The sequence below is a fragment of the Erpetoichthys calabaricus genome, chromosome 4 (genome assembly GCF_900747795.2).
Source record: "Erpetoichthys calabaricus chromosome 4, fErpCal1.3, whole genome shotgun sequence".
Taxonomy (NCBI): domain Eukaryota; kingdom Metazoa; phylum Chordata; class Cladistia; order Polypteriformes; family Polypteridae; genus Erpetoichthys; species Erpetoichthys calabaricus.
The window spans coordinates 44,406,648-44,417,868 of record NC_041397.2 but is presented as its reverse complement, the minus strand read 5'-3'; positions in this window follow the sequence as shown (position 1 = coordinate 44,417,868).

Sequence of the window (11,221 nt, the reverse complement as noted above, 5' to 3'; positions counted from 1 at the left end):
ACAGGAAAACACCATATGCACCAACACTACAGAGTGATACATTGCAGAGATGTCAGGTAAGTCAAAAGACTTACCCAAGGCAGGGGATGTGCACCAGAATTAGTGGAAGTGCTGTTTTGGAAAAGCTATTGCTTATTCCAGAATTTATAGATATGGCGTGATTATTACTAACCAGAGGGTGAGATGTATTCAATTAACAAAGCTAGGTTTGAAACTGAAAAATCAAAAGAATCATATGGCAAAACCAGAACACTAAGCTAAAATTGAAATCACAACTACAACACAAGGGATCAAAACTAGTCATATATTTGTAAAGGGCAATTCTTTCACAAAGGTTAATGCTATCTGCAATCTTTGATGAGAAGGTAGTGTTAATAACCAACCTTTTAACCTATCTCATTGTAATGTTAAGGTCAAAAGACCACCTAGAATATTCACTCTAGAAACTGGGACCCACATCCTAATAACAAGCACACAAGGTGGGGATGGAAATTTCAAAACAAAATGGCAGCAGAAATGGTAAAAAAATAAAATAAGAAAAAACTAAATATTTGAATTCAGGGCAAACTAAAGCCATACATGAGGTCCTTGACCTTTAAATTCCTAACTGGCTAAAACAAATCTGTAAAAATGTTACAAATGCCCACTAAAAAATAATATCTAGATATGATAATAGGTGAAATTACACTAAAACACAGACGCTCTACAAAACAGTTTAACCCATATTATAAACACAACATTTTTGCTGGTGTTTTTTTGGCAAAGGCATGAATAGGACAGATCATGCACAAAGGAAGAAAAGACTTTTGCGTTATGCTCTAGCTATGGCTCTTCCTGGTTTTTTTTGCTTGTTTAATTATAAGTTTTTGTTATATTCTGATTCTTTGATAATTTATTTTGATTGATTATTTTTGTCAAATAATGTCTTATTTCCAATTAAATATTACTAATTATCTTTTTTACTAGTAACCTGGGACCTCATGCATAACGCTGTGTGTAGAATTCACACTTAAACATGGCGTACGGACAAAAGTTAAAATATGCATATGCACAAAAAAATTCAGATGCACAAAACCGTGCATAAGTCAACTTCCACGTTCTTCCGCTACATAAAGGTGCCACCAGTTTGCAAAACCGAGCTGAAAACTTGCGTACACTATGGTTTGACCTAAGGTGAAAATGTGCATGGCTTTACGCCAAGTTTTCTTTTTATACATCATGATGTGAGCGTGGAAACAGGCGTTCGCAACATTTTTGTACATACACACCGTTTATACATGAGGCCCCTGGTGTTTTGGATAGGTGTTGTGTAATAATATTTTGACCTTTCCTCTAGGGAAACTCTCAGCATTATTAAAGGTGGGCACAAAATAAAACTTTGCATCTTTAGAGATGGTAGTAATGTGTGATCCTGCTCAGCTGTGTGTCCTTCATCAAAAAGTAACTATTCTGGGCTTTTGAATCAGCTGTTTTGTATCTTTGTAGACAGACAATATTTTCTTCATAATAATCAGTTTTGAAGTATCTTTCTTGTGATCACTGAGATGTTATAGGTATGTAGAAGAATAGTCAGGATATTTATGATGGCCTTGACTTTCCAAACCATAGTCACGTTTATGGGTTTCTAGGAAACCATGTAAAGTGTGACCTAGTGTATTTGCTGTTGTAATCTCAACTGAACATATATTGTGACAGTCTGGGTTGGCTTCATGATCCTAGGCAGCTTGAACCAGGGACACTCAATAATCATAAACCGAGCAAATGACACACAGTCAGCAAGAGGTAGGTACCAGTGCTTATTTACAAAAAACAGTGCCCAAAAAGTGCTGTGCATCCATAAATAAATAATCAATGAAAATCCAAAGTATCTTGTAGAGGATAAAAACCATTCTGAAATCCAGATAAAACAGTCAGGCCTCCCAGCCCCCACTAGGCATTCTACCTAACATAAATGATCTCAGTCAGTCCTCATGGTTTTCACACTTCACGTGGAAGAATTAGACGATGATGGTCATGTGGACCTTTGGCCTTCAATCTGTCAATGAAGGGATTGCATGGTGTTTTGATCAGGTGGTGGTGGTGCAGATTGCCAACCACAGAAAGCCGGATAAAGAACAGCAGAGAAATTATGGATTAGTATGGATTTCAGAGCCATGAAAAAAAATCTTAGAATAAGAAACCATATCAGAGAAAAAAGGTATTTTCCCTTTTTTTCTAACTTTTTTTGCCCATGCTCTTGGCTCATCTCTCTTTTTCTCAGATAAGGGTTGAATTTAATTTTGTTAGGTTATGTCTTTTTTATTTAGTTGTTTTGCTCCTGCTTCCTTTTTTAACTTTTTCCCGTAGATGCTGATCAGGCAGCCCAAGCATCATGCACAGACAATTTGTTATCCAAAACCTCACAATTCCCCATTTCGGGGTTAAATAAGGTTGTGTTTATTATAAAGCCTTCTGGAACACATTGTCACAGACAATGGTGCACAGTTTGAGTCAGAGTAATTTAAAACTTTGTGATGCAAAATGGCATCCTCTAGCAACCTTGGTCTCTCAGCTACAAGCGGACATGCAAAGAGATATGCTTAGACATTTAATAATGGTATGAAGAAGCTGGCATACATGGCACATGGAATAGAAGACATAATCTTCATTTTCTTAATGCAATATTGCACTTCCACAAATTAAATATATGTACTCATCTGGACCTCATATACCAGATGCAGCAGCTGCTGTTTGCAAAAAGTGGTTTTAGGAGAACTTTCTCCTTAAAGAATGGTGAAAAGACCTTTTTTTGAGCCTAACTCAGTGTATATGCCAAATACCACAAGATGAAGTAGTAAGTGGATCCCTGGGGTGATAGTGGACTGAACAGGACCAGCATCCTTCAAAGTAATTATATATATATATATATATATATATATATATATATATATATATATATATATATATTTTTTTTTTCCCTTTGATCATTAATACTTCATTGCAAGTAACTTAACATTTTTAAATATACAACACAGTAACTATTTAAAAATATAAAAATAATCAAAACACAACAGAAAATAGAAAAATATCCTTAAAAAGTGAACGTATGTACAGTAACTACATTTTTAAACAGAAATAATGTTCTGCATTCATGGTTTACAGTATGATGTATTGTGTTGGTCATGTTTATGTACTATATGTTACATAAACAATAAATAGGTATACAGGACATGCTGTACATACATAATCAGCTAAGCTCTCAAAGGAAGAACTTCATCAGGAGGTGATGGTCTAACTACTGGAAGGGGAACGTAAATTAGTGCACCTAAGGAGAATGTCCCTATTAGTAATGACTTAGTGCAGACAGATAGTATTTATGCCAGTCAACCAGTATTAGCAGATTACCTGAAAGTTATAGCTTGTAAAGGGAGACAGGAGTAACTGAATGTCGTCTAAACTAGACAGTTTTGTCATAATAGGCTGCATGTTTAAAATGTTAAGGACAGAGATTTAGTTTATGGTAAAATACATATTCAACATATAAAATAAGTAGTTGCCAAAAAGTACATACACTTGCATACTTACATTAAAGAGACAAAAAAATATACTACATCTAAAGTTATGTCATTGTAAAAAATTACTAGACAAAACTCAGTAATGTAACCAATACAAGATATATTACTAGAAATATTAATATTCTTAGCATATTTAACATCAAGTTAAAAATAAAGCAATTAAATAAAAATGAACTTTTTGTTATTAATTTTTAGAAAAAGAATCAGCCAGTATGTTTTTGATGAAAAGGCTGCATACTTCAAAGTATTTTGTATGAAACATACTGTATTCTCCAACTTCTGTAAGGTACAGTGAAAATTTCCAAAATTGCTAAACAGTGTTAAATAAGCTGTATGTCAAAGATTAAAATGAATTAGAGGAAAGTGTATCAATAAATATTAAACTGACTTTGTTTTCTTTTTTCTTTCTCGCTTTACTCATCAATAAGGTGTGTTTCTCTTAAGATTCTCCTTGTACACATTTGCATGGCCTGCTACTGTATATTGTCGCAGATTGAGGCCCTTGCCGTCCTCTTGAACCCTCTGACTCAACTCCAGACACCAGGTAAAAGTCCAAATATTACTTTTATTGGAACAATAACGTGCACAAAGCACTCTCCACTCCACAATACTCATATAACTAATCAAGAATAAACACAATAATCAATCCTCCACACTCCCAGACTCTTCGCCACTGTTCCTCCCAGCTCAGCTCAGTCTCTGTGCTTTCCCATGAGTCCTTTATACACCCTGACCCGGAAGTGTTTCTCCCTTCTGTCCATGTGATCATGAACACTTCCGGGTCGGATAAAAAGCTCCTTTCTTCAACCCGGAAGCACGTCATTTCCTCTTGTCACGTGATCATGACGCACCTCCTGGTTATAGGGCAAGTAAGAGTCTGGCAGTCTCCCCACAGCGACTCCTGGTGGTCCCCAAGGTATCCAACAGGGCTGTGCATATAAACTACAAAGTCCATGAGGCCCTCCTGGAATTCGGGGAACGTCCATGCTGTTGGGAGAGCTCCATCTGGTGGCCTGGGGGTGAGGGCTGGAATATTTAGCTGGCCACACACCACAATATACAATCACTTTCTCCTCTGATGATTAAACAAATAATCTACTTGTAAACAGTCCAATTATCATACACAGCAATCTGCTGTGTTTAACCAGGGTACATTTTGGAAAAAAGTATGATTGAGGAATAATAAACCTAAACAGTGCAGGGGCATAAAGCATAAATTGGTACCTGACTGGGTTTTCTGAATGATAAAACTTTTTTTTTGACAGAAAGCTGAAGAGAGACAAAGAAGAGCAGGAAACACCACTTTAACAGAATGCCGAAGTGAGGCAGACTGGAAAAGAAGAAAGGTTTAGCAAAGTGCTATAAAATGATTAGAAATAAAGAAGGGGTAGCATAATGGAAAAGAGGACAAGAAAGTCATGATATGTTGAAATGCCAAGAAAAAGAAGTGGAAAATAAAAGTCCAGCAAAACACTGACATTCAAAGAGAGAAAACAAAGTCGTTAGATGCTGTGGACCACCATATGTTAAATATTAAATTATTAGATTTACTTAAAATGATGTTTACTAACTATAACTGTAAGATTTGCTGAGCATCTAAAATATAATTTCTATTGAACTTTATGTACCTCAAGTTATTTAAAAAACTTAAATATCTAAAGCTACAAATTAACCAAAGCCAATTAAATCATGTTAACTTGTCTTACTGTTCTACATATTGTGATGATTGGCTCCTAAACAGAAGAGGCTGAAGATAATAAAAGGTGACACAGTGCAATGCTCTAAAAGGGAAAAGGAGCAGGGATTACATATGTTGACATGTCAGTACAGACTAAGGGAGCCGTAAGGCATTGCCTTACTTTCAAACATACTTATAAAGTGTTAAAGGTTGTCTCCTATTCATTTCCATTATGAATGTGAATGTGGTTATATGTACTACATAAATTTAATTTTGAAAAGATCATGAAATTGGTAGTTTTGTTTACCAATGCTGATATTAATGGTGTGAAATGAATGACCTTGACACCACAAAAATGTTTATGGCACCTTCCCAATATACTTGAAGTCTGGCTGAAAAAACAACAAAAGTAGTAATTGACAGTCTTTACAGACAAGAGTCCAACACAGAACTGACAAACAGGAGGATTATGGCGTTTTTTAAGGTCGGTCAGGGGAAGAATCGCCATCTGGCCTGGATCCGGAACTGATGTCATTGCATCCAAAACCAGAATTGATGTCATCTGAGCCAGAAGTGACATAATTGGGCCCTGAAACGGAAGTGGAGACCTCAGTTCCTGGCAGAATTTCCCATTTTTGGTTTGCAGGGAATTACCTTCTTTTGAGCCCTTTAGCTGCCTCCAATGTGCACGTGTGTGATGCGGTCCTCCCTCAGCCCAGACCCAAGAAATGGCACCGGTATTGACCTGCAGAGAGCCCTGACGGTAAATGACTGAAAACTTATAAGGCTGTAGGTCTAAAAACCACCTCGTGACCTGTGGATTTGACTCCTTGTGTAAAGGTGCATGGTCCATAACAAAGGTGAACTCACGGCCCAAGAGGTAGTACCTCCGCTGAATAATTGCCCATTTAATTGTCAAGGCCTCCCGTTCCACTGCCACATACCTGGTTTCCTGTTCCAGCAGTTTCCGGCTGAGGAACATGACGGAGTGTCTGAAGCGTCCATCTGGAGGATGAAAGGTAAAGAAAAGTTAGGAGCTTTCAAAACTGGTCCTGACGTAAGGGCCTGTTTTAAGTCACCAAATGCAGTTTCTGCGTTAGCATCCCATACCACGTTATTCGGGGCCCTCTTCTTTGTTAGGTTAGTCAAGGGCGCTGCTCTCTTGGAAAACCAGGATAGAAGCCGGCAGTAGTAAAACACTAATCCAAGAAAGACTTGGACTTGCTTCTTGGTCTTTGGCCATTTTAATATGGCATCTATTTTGGAACACTGTGGTCATACTGTACCCAGGCCCACTAGGTAGCCCAAATATTTGGGTTCAATTAACCCAAAGAAACATTTCTTAATTCCTTAATTTGTATGCTGGCTTCCCCTAATACCTGCTATACAGCTTGTACCTGCTGTAGGTGTGCTGGAATAGATGACTACATCATCCAGGTAGGCAGCACTATATGAGTTATAATGGTGGAGCACTTTATCCACCAGACACTGGAAGGTTGCGGATGCCCCATGTAACTCAAATGGAAGGACACGATACTGCCAGTGACCACTAGGGGTGCTAAACACAGTTTTAGCCTTCACAGAGTCCATTAAAGGAACTTGCCGGTACCCCTTCATCATGTCAAGAGTGGTCAAGAATTTAGCTTGTCCTAGCCACTCAAGGAGGTCGTCCACTCACGGCATTGGATATGCGTCGAATTGGGAGACTTGGTTAAGCTGGAGGAAGTCATTGCAAAACCTCCAACTCCTGTCGGGCTTAACAATAAGACTGCACCAGGGACTACGACTCTCCTCTATCACACCTAGTTACAGCATGTGCTGAGTTTTAAGTGGCGTTCTTGGTTCCTGGCAGAATTTCCAGTTTTTGGTCTGCAGGGATAAAAGAGAAAGGATTAGTGTACTCTGCCACAATGGATAATTGTTCGCTATGGTAATCTTATAGAGTTCTCAAAAATCTATACCTGGTCAGAACCTCCTGTCTTTCTTCTTGATAAAAAAATCCTCTTTCTAAAGGACTGTTTGAAGGATGAATAAAACTGTTCTTTAAAGTTTCTTGTATATTCCTCCATTCCTCCATTCAATTCCTCCATGGCTTGACTTTCAGGTCGGGACATTGTCACACGTGTGCACTTTCCCTGAAAATAAGTCCTAGCACGATTTTTCAGGATGCTCATAATATAAGCCCTACTCCAAAAATAAGCCCTAGTTACTATCCTGCGTAGGAGCCTTTGGATGAGTGAAAAACGCCTACCAGTACCGTATGTACACAGATGAACAGGAAATAATACCGGTATTTTGACCCCCCAACAAGATGAGTGCAAAAAGAAAGAGCCATTCTGTCGAGTACAAGAAAGGAATTGTGGCGGAGTCCCAGGGGAAAAATCTTACTTCTTTCTGCAAAGTGAAGAAGTTGGATATCCAAATGGTCCAAAAATGGCGAACAGAGTACAATAACCTCAGTCAACAGGTGTTCAAGGGAAATGCTAAGAAGCGCAAGTGTGGATCAGGTCGGCAACCATTATTTCCTGAGCTGGAAGACATGATCTGTGAATGGGTCGCTGACAGGAGAGCAAAGGCTTTGGTTGTGCACAGGGCTGATATTCAAGCATTTGCCCTTGCAATGGCACCACAGTTAGAAATATCCCCAGAAGAATTCAAAGCATTATAACACTGGGTAGATGGCTTCCTTCAGCAATATGAACTGTCTTTAAGAAGATTAACAACACTGTTTAAGCTGGAAGATGCTGAAGTTATTAAACGTGCACTTGCATTCAAGTCCTTTGTTGATGGCATCGACTTTTCTAAATACCAACATTCCAACATGATTGCTATGGATGAAACTGCAGTATTTATGGGCCAAGGACCCCAAACAACAATTGATCAACGGGGTGCCTCCTCAGTCTACATTCCCTGCACTGGTTATGAAAGTGCACGTTTTACCTGTATTTTGGCAATTCCTCTGGATGGAAATAAAGCCCCACCTCTAATCATCACTAAGGGCAAGAAGGATAAGATTGAACGTGTTTCAGGCTTTTATGTTCTTGAAACCAAAAAGTCTGGTGCACGCAGGCAGTCATAAGGAAGTGGGTCGATTTAATGCTGCCACTTGTTATGCGAGGCAGTGAAAGAGGTCTGCTAGTCTGGGATTCAGCAAGCACACACCGCACTAAAGACATGAAGAGCTTCCTTCAAGAGAGAAGAATAGATCAAATAATGTTTCCCGCAGGAATGACTGCCTATCTCCAGACTCTTGATAATTGCAATAAACAAGCCATTCAAGGACCATTTACTCATGGAAATTAACAACTACATTGAAAATAGATTGGATAGAAATCAGCAAGGAAACTTCGTGAAGCCTAGCCTGCAAGAGGTTATGACTTGGGTGAGGAATTCATGGGATAAAATCGCTGATAGTTGTCAATGCACTACGAGCAGGCAACATGGACAAGAGGTGCTCATTTAAGGAAAGCTCTATTGCTAGACATGAGAGATTGAGGCCAATTGTTCTAAAGGAAATGGAGTCACAAGAAATTCATAATGGAATTCGGGGTTTGGAGAGTTATGATGATGTTCCAGAAGATGATGACATGACTATACAGTAATCCCTCCTCCATCGCGGGGGTTGCGTTCCAGAGTCACCCGCGAAATAAGAAAATCCGCGAAGTAGAAACCATATGTTTATATGGTTATTTTTATATTGTCATGCTTGGGTCACAGATTTGCGCAGAAACACAGGAGGTTGTAGAGAGACAGGAACGTTATTCAAACACTGCAAACAAACATTTGTCTCTTTTTCAAAAGTTTAAACTGTGCTCCATGACAAGACAGAGATGACAGTTCTGTCTCACAATTAAAAGAATGCAAACATATCTTCCTCTTCAAAGGAAACAGAGAGGAAAGCAAACAAATCAATAGGGCTGTTTGGTTTAAGTATGCGAAGTACCGCCGGTACAAAGCTGTTGAAGGCGGCAGCTCACACCCCCTCCGTCAGGAGCAGAGAGAGAGAGAGAGAGAGAAACAAAGTCAAAAATCAATACGTGCCCTTTGAGCTTTTAAGTATGCGAAGCACCATGCAGCATACTTAAAAGCTGCACACAGAAGGTAGCCAACGTGAAGATAATCTTTCAGCATTTTTAGACGAGCGTCCGTATCGTCTAGGTGTGCGAACAGCCCCCCTGCTCACACCCTCCTACGTCAGGATCACAGATAGTCAGCGCAAGAGAGCGAGAAAGAAAAGTAAGTTGGGTAGCTTCTCAGCCATCTGCCAATAGCGTCCCTTGTATGAAATCAACTGGGCAAACCAACTGAGGAAGCATGTATGAGAAATTAAAAGACCCATTGTCCTCAGAAATCCGCGAACCAGCAAAAAATCCGCGATATATATTTAAATATGCTTACATATAAAATCCGCGATAGAGTGAAGCCGCGAAAGGCGAAGCGCGATATAGCGAGGGATCACTGTATTTGAATAGATGTAGATTTTTGTTCAAGAATAAATGTAGATTTTTGTTCAAGAATACTAGGGGGCTGTGCCCCCTGCTCGCTTTGCTCGCCCACCCTCCGGGACACGCTGCGCACCGCGCACCAACCACTTCGCGTCTCTACCATTCACGTTGTGAAGGGGGGGAGGGGGGGCTGAATGCATGCTAAGGATATATGGTCGGATCAGCTACTGTCTTGCTCCTGCCAAGCTGTGTGTTCTGCTTGTCACGCTGTGTGTCGATCATTTAAAAGCCTGTGCAGCAGCTATCTTTTTGCCTCACTGCCTTGTCTCGCGGGTCCTTAAAGTGTCTCAGAGAAATCGTCTCCTTCCAAGCCTTCCAAGATTTTTTTTTATAATAGAGAGAAATGTAGATTTTTGTTCAAGAATAAATGTAGATTGTTGTTCATGGAAAAACAAGACATCCCCTGAAAATAAGAACCTAGTGTGTCTTTTGGAGCAAAAATTAACATAAGACCCGATCCTATTTTCGGAGAAACATGGTAGTAATTACCCTCTGAGCCAGGGGTTGGTGCTGTCATCTATTGATGCTGTCATCTAATGTCTCTCTTCTACCTCATTCTGGAGAAAGAATGATTGACAAACAGACCTGTGATGATGCCACTTTCAGTTTCCAGTCTACTGAACCCACCTCTTACTCTGAGCTTCCTATATAAACCGCCATCTTGGAATAGTCATACGACAACCGTCTGAAGAAGACTTGTCTTGTCATAATATACAGGGATAACTTTGGTGCCCCAAACTTTTATGGTCTTTTTCATCTGCAAGCACAAGTAGACCTGCATCAGGAAAGGGCATTCAGACCACCCCAGGTACTAATGCCGCTTTATGAGAGTGATGAATTTATTGATTTTCAAAAGAATAGTATCCAGACATCACTGGGAGTGTGCAGAATCACTGTGCTCTTTCAGATGATCAATGGGCTTATTATGACCTTGATGGGGAGGTCGCCAGTTATTATGACAACATAAAATCTGAAATCTTGGCCAGGTATGGAGTGACCCCAGACCTGCTTCCAGGGATATGAATTACTGAGAAAAATAGGGCACTGGTTGAAACCAGTGGTCATTGATTCCAAAAGGGTAATTAAAATCATCAAATGTGACTACCTTGTAAAGGCCCTCCCTAATAGACTTGCCCAGCAGGTTTGGAAGCAGACTTGGAGAAATATGGATATGTTCCTTAAGACCCTTGAGCATCACTGGTCAGTTCTGTTAACAGAGTTTTTAGAATGATCCTTTGATCACCCCAGAACCTAGATAGGACATTTTGCCAAACCAGAGCCTTCCTTCCACACCAAGGATCCAGCAACCCATACCAATGAGAAGTTATCAACACCTCTCCACTGCTACAAGTGCAGAGAATCCAGGCATACCATCCCCAATTGTCTCCTCCTCGACGAGCCAATGGACTGCATTTGGGTGCCTGGAGAGGGGTACTGTGCTTTAGATAACTCCTTGTCTCTCCCATATACTGTTGTGGTAGTTA